We start from the raw sequence: 6,134 nt of genomic DNA on the forward strand, positions 1-6,134 counted from the left end.
TTAGTAAACTTTGATTGTAATTTAAAACTATTCTGCCCTTCAATTATTTTCCTGGCCTCGTCTACCAATTCATTCCAAATCACAATCAATCAAATAAAATATCTTTATTCAAGGACATACATAAAATGTAACATGAATGGCGTCATTCTTAATAAATAAATTCAAGGTGTGATGTTATATTAGTTGTCACATAATATACAATCCTTTTAATGTATATTATTTTCCAAAATCTTAAATATAGTTGGAAAATAAGGTTTAATATTGTTTTATAAAAAAATCGGTTTTTATTACCAAATTATAATAAATCGCACACTAGACGCTTCAGAAATCAAAATCAGAAATACATGGCTCTGGGAGTAAAAACATCTTCAAAGTTATAAAAACAAAAATGATAAACTATCAATTATAAAAACTGTTTTAAATTTATTTTTGGAATCTAACACTATTGTTGTTTTCATATCCTTGATGACCTACCTGGGCAGGTTCCCCATACAACTTGATTCCCAATGTAAGTTGGGCTTTTTGCTTAAATTTTTCTTTATTACCGTACAGTGGCGCACCCAGGGGGGGGGCTTTGGGGGCTTTAAGCCCCCCCCAAGGACCTGATATATCCGACTAATAAATACTGTATGTGACTAATCATTCGGTTATGTATCATCATATATGTATTTATCGTACTTTTATAAACTATAATGAATGGTAACGTTAAACCTATTTATTAAAGTAACACAGATTAAATCATAGAAATCAAGAGTTGTGAAACAAATATTTAGACGTATGTATTCACAGTATAACTGCCTGCGCTGCTGTGTTAGCTCCCTCCATTCCATCCTGCTCTATGGCGATGACTACGTGCCGTTTGCCATGGGCGACCAGCTCTAGTTTCCACAACTCTCACCAGACGCGCCCGTTGCCCGCCCCGGCTAGTGAATTGTCTTTTGTCCAGTTGACAGTCGTAGTTTTATCGAATTGCAGTATAGTGTGTGTTATGGGTTGTCTGGCTGTCAAGTTCAAGCTGTGTTTGTGGTCTAGGTCTGACAAATTGGTTGGACAGTAGTCTAGTAAGTTATGGGTGATAAAAGAAAAGCTAGTATACAAAACTATTTTAAACCGTTGAAATGCCACAAAAATATTTCGGCAAGTAAGGAGCTGCCTACATGTGCTGAACAGCCTGAGTTTGTGTTGGAGGATGTCTCGGGAGCTAACGTAAGAAACTCTGCAGTCCGATGTAAGTCAAAATAACTTAGACATTGCTTTGTTTAAAACAAAAAAATTGACAGACAGTGAAAAGTTAAAAGTGTTGAATGACAGATGGGTCCCTCAAAGTAGTTTTAACTTTCCTTACAGAACGTACGGGACTCAACAACGAAAATTTTTGTTTTCATGGCTAAATAAATATACTTGGCTGTCTTATTCTGGAATTGAAGACTCTGCATACTGTGTTCATTGTATGCTTTTTTCCAAAAAAGAAGTAGGCAAGAGTAACGCTCAACATACTGGCCAACTTGTTTGAGGAAGGTTTTTCTAACTGGAAAAAAGCATTAGAAAAATTTGAAAAGCATGCAGCCTCACAGTACCACAAGGACTCTTGTGTAAGCGCAGCTAACTTTAAAAGAGTAATGGATAGTGAAATCAAATCAATCGACAAATCCCTTGATAAAGGGAAAGACCTTCAAGCCCAAAACAACGTGAAAAGAATCCTTCCGATAATAGACACTATTATTTTGTGTGGAAGGCAAAATATTGCTCTTAGGGGCCATAGAGATTATGGCGAGTTTGATATAAATCGTAGACCTGCCGAGAATGAGGGTAACTTTAGAGCACTGCTTAGAGCCAGAATTGAAGCGGGGGATCAAGATTTAAAAAAACACTTTGAATCATGTGGAAAAAATGCTACGTACATAAGTTGGAACTTCCAAAACCAAATAATTGATGCTTGTAACCAGATCATAACTGAAAAAATAGCAACTAAAGTTAAAGAGGCTAAGTTTTTTAGTATTCTCGCAGATGAAACGTCCGATGTTTCAACAATTGAACAGTTTTCGTTGTGTCTACGATACGTAGATTCTGATGCATCAAATAATTACCAAATATGTGAGCAATTTCTCAAGTTCATGCCACTAACCTCCACAACCGGTAGGGAGTTGGCAAAAACTGTAATAAAAGGACTTGAAGATAGTAACATTGACGTCAATAACCTACGTGGCCAGGGGTACGATGGAGCGGCTGCCATGAGTGGGAAGTTTAATGGGACCCAAGCCTGTATCCAAGAAGCTCACCCCACAGCAATATTTGTGCATTGCGCTTCTCATCAGCCTTAATCTGGCATTATCAAACGCTTCTGAAGTTGCACCTATCAGAAACTGTTTCGGAATAGTAGAGAGGGTGTATAATTTTTTTCAACACTCCTAAAAGACAAGCCGTTTTACAACAGTGTATTGCATCGGAGATAAATGTTGAAACCAACAGGAAAAAACTGCTACAACTTTGTCCAACAAGATGGGTGCAAAGGCATGATGCCGTCTTTGTCATGAAGGAGCTTCTTCAACCAGTTGAAGTAGCGTTGGAGGAAATAAAAAACTGGAGTGATAGAGACTCTTCTTCTGGAACTCTTATTTTACTCAGCTCTTTACGTCAAGGCGAATTCATCATTTTCTCTCTTGGCATCAGACAAGCTCCTTGGTTACACTGTAAACCTAAGCAAAAAGCTGCAAGGAAGTGATTTGGAACTATCTTCTGCAATCACACATGCTGAAACTGTACTTGAAAGCCTAAAATCCATAAGAACAAATGCGGATGAAGAGTTTCACTCCTTGTTTGAAAGAGGCTACCCATATGGCCAACAACTTTGGATGTAAAATCACCATGCCCCGAACAGTTGGCAGACAACAAAATAGAAACAACACACCAGCAGATACGCCTGAAGTGTACTACCGGCGATCTATTTTCATCCCTTGGATTGAATCTTTGATAAGTTCTTTGGAATCCCGATTCATGAAAACATAAAGACATATTGAAGGGGTTTGAGTGTCTGATGCCTACAGCCGATGGATCACGTGGAAAGGAAGAAACCTCAAAACTTAATTATCTGCAGCTGTGTTGTTTTTATAAAAATGACATAATTGAAAGTGGTGGGAACCAACGAAAGCCTGCTCAAAGCCGAGTTTGAGTTGTGGCACAACAGCTTTAAGACCCACACCAACACACCAAGAAATGTAAATTGATTTGTTGAACTTGTGTGATAAGGACATGTTTCCTAACATCCACATATTGTTGAAAATATTGTGCACTATCCCTGTAACTACGAGTACAGCAGAAAGGTCGTTCTCAACATTACGTAGACTCAAGACCTATCTAAGGAATACCATGGGTGCTAACAGACTGAGTGGGACTGGCGGCTTTGAATATTCACCGTGAAATAGAAGTGACCAATACAGAGGTAGTTTCTGTTCTCAAAAAATCGACCAGACGTCTAGATTTTGTCTTGTAAATATTTTAACTTTAACTTACATCTCATTTTGTAATCATTAAATTTACATTTGTAATTTAAATGTATTATTTCTTTCCTTGAAAACTTAAAACTAATTAATGACAGTCCAACTTATTCCAGGATGACATTTCATAATAAAAATCAATATAAAGCTTTAACTTGTAATTTTAATAAGGTTTTAATTGAGCTAAAAGCTGGTTTAATGTAATAGTAGCCTATTAACTTAAATTTTTCTCTATAAGATTAACTTGTAGTTGATTATGAAACAGGCCACAGACAGTTGGTTTTTAGCTTACTCAATTATCTAATGATCATGTAATACAGTGATTGTACCAAATGTTACATTATTGTAGTTCGATATGTTATAGGCCAACTAATTATATATTACTGGTCATTGAAGGTCATGTAATGGAAAACTATAGGCGTACATTTTATACTTGGGAAGCCGAAGCCCCCCCCAAACCAAAATTTCTGGGTGCGCCCCTGTTACCGTATGTTGTTTTATTACAAAGTTATTTTTGTTTCTAGTATTATAATCATGAACATGTATCCGTGGTAATTTTAGTTTCATTATTTTTTACATATAATACTGTTCTATATATATAGAGGCTGTATACAGACATAAACTCGAGCTCTTTAAAATATAACTTACATGACTCATCTTTTTTGAGTTTTAGAATCACCCTAATTGCCTCCTTTTGTAGACGTAAAATTTTATTCAGGTTTACAACACTTGTTCCCCCATACACTTCAATCCCGTATGCGATATGTGAATGAACACATGGCATAGTACACTGATTTCAAGGTTTGTTTATTACAAAAGGTGCTAGCCTTCTTAGTGCAAAAATTCCTGAACTTATTTTGTTACATATTTTTTGTACATGAATGTTCCAATTAAGTGTATTATCTAAATGTAGCACTAAAAATTTAGTTTCTTTATCCAGGTTTTTCATATTAATTTTGTTTGATTCAACATTTTTGCAAGTAAACTGTATAAAAGTAGTTTTATTATCATCGAGTAAAAGATTTCTGTTATTTAAATAACTTTTTAACAATGAAAACTGATTCGTTACATTTCTTCTTAGTTGTACCTAATTCCATATCGGCAATGCACAAGCTTATATCATCAGCATACAAACAAATTTTACTATTCTCAATTATATCATACAGATAATTAGGTAAACCCCCCAAGTAGCACAAGAAACAGGAAAGGGCCTAATATTGACCCCTGTGGGACAGAGTAGTTCACATTTTTTGTATGAGACCTAACATCATGCTGATTATTTTTATTCAAATACTTAACATTAACAAACTGTTGACGGCCTTCCAAGTACGACTTAATCCAGCTAAGCTCTTTACCAATGATAACATAGCTTTTTAATTTTTCTAGTACTATTTTATGGATCAACACTGTCAAATGCTTTGGTCAAATCTAGGAAGGCGCCAACAATGTTGTATCCCTCATCTAAGTTCTCTAAAATGTGTTCAATATAATTTTCTTAATGCTGTTAATGTGGATCTATTTTTCCTGTATCCATGTTGATCAATGTCAAGTAATGTATTGTTTTCAAAATAGTCAACTAATTGAATCAGCTCACACTTTTCAAATATTTTAGATAAGGACGGTTGAATAGCCAATGGTCTGTAGTTAAGAGGATCAGTACTAATCCCCTTTTTTAAGCACTGGTATTACTTTTTGAAACTTTTAATTGAGAAGGATATATTCCAGTTATGAGTGATGCATTTAATTACATGTTAAAGAGGTTTAATTAGTGGTAATTTTGCTTCTTTAACAATTTTTCATGGGTATGTCATCATACACTTAGGTTTTATTGAATCAATTATCTGATGTAGAGTCTTATCATCAATTGTGGTTACAAATAAATTCTGGATTTCCGTTACTTGCTGTATCGAATCCTCTGTTTGAACATCATTTTTACTTAGATTAGGGATAACATGAGTATCAAACCATTTCAACAAAACTGTTATTACAAATATTTGCAACTTTGTATGGATCCTCTTTAAGGAAATACCATCCTTTTTAAGTACAATATTAGGTGACTGCTTTTCTTTTTTATTTTTTGTTTCACTATTAATGATATTCCAAATTGTTTTGTTAACATTAGTGGACTTTTTTTATTTTTAAATCAAAAATTTTTGTTTCTATTTACATAAAATTGTTTTTTTTTAGATATTTCTTATGTGCTTTTATAGTTTTTTTTTTTTTTTTTTTTTTTTAGATTTATATTACTCTTATCTTTCCTATACTGGTGATGCATGTCAATAAGCTTATCATGCTCATTAACAATTTCATCATCTACCCACTCTTTATTTTGGTTTCCTTTTGTAATTTTTGTCAGAGGAAAATGCAAATTCAAAATAATATTTGAGCAAGTTCTAAAAATAAAGAAACTTATCTTCAACAGAACTTTGGTAAAGTTCGGTCCAGTCTTGTTTCTCCAAGTCGTCTTTAAACAAGTCAATTTTATCTTTTCCATACTTCCTGCCTGTATTTTTTGTAATATGACCTCTTTTATTATCAATGTTTGCTATTTTTAAAAGTTGTACATCATGGTCCGATAGAGCAGTTATCAAACATTTCCACTTCAAAAGAATTTTCGTCTAGGTTTTGTGATGAAATTAT

At 34.2% G+C, this 6,134-nt stretch overlaps 1 pseudogene; it reads left to right on the forward strand.

Annotated features, from left to right (window-relative positions):
• Positions 1 to 2,790: 2,790 nt before the first annotated feature.
• Positions 2,791 to 3,711, forward strand: LOC124374349 (annotated as a pseudogene).
• The last annotated feature ends 2,423 nt before the right edge of the window (positions 3,712 to 6,134 follow it).

Source organism: Homalodisca vitripennis, unplaced genomic scaffold, assembly GCF_021130785.1.
Source record: "Homalodisca vitripennis isolate AUS2020 unplaced genomic scaffold, UT_GWSS_2.1 ScUCBcl_8034;HRSCAF=15971, whole genome shotgun sequence".
In the NCBI taxonomy this organism is placed as follows: Eukaryota; Metazoa; Arthropoda; class Insecta; order Hemiptera; family Cicadellidae; genus Homalodisca; species Homalodisca vitripennis.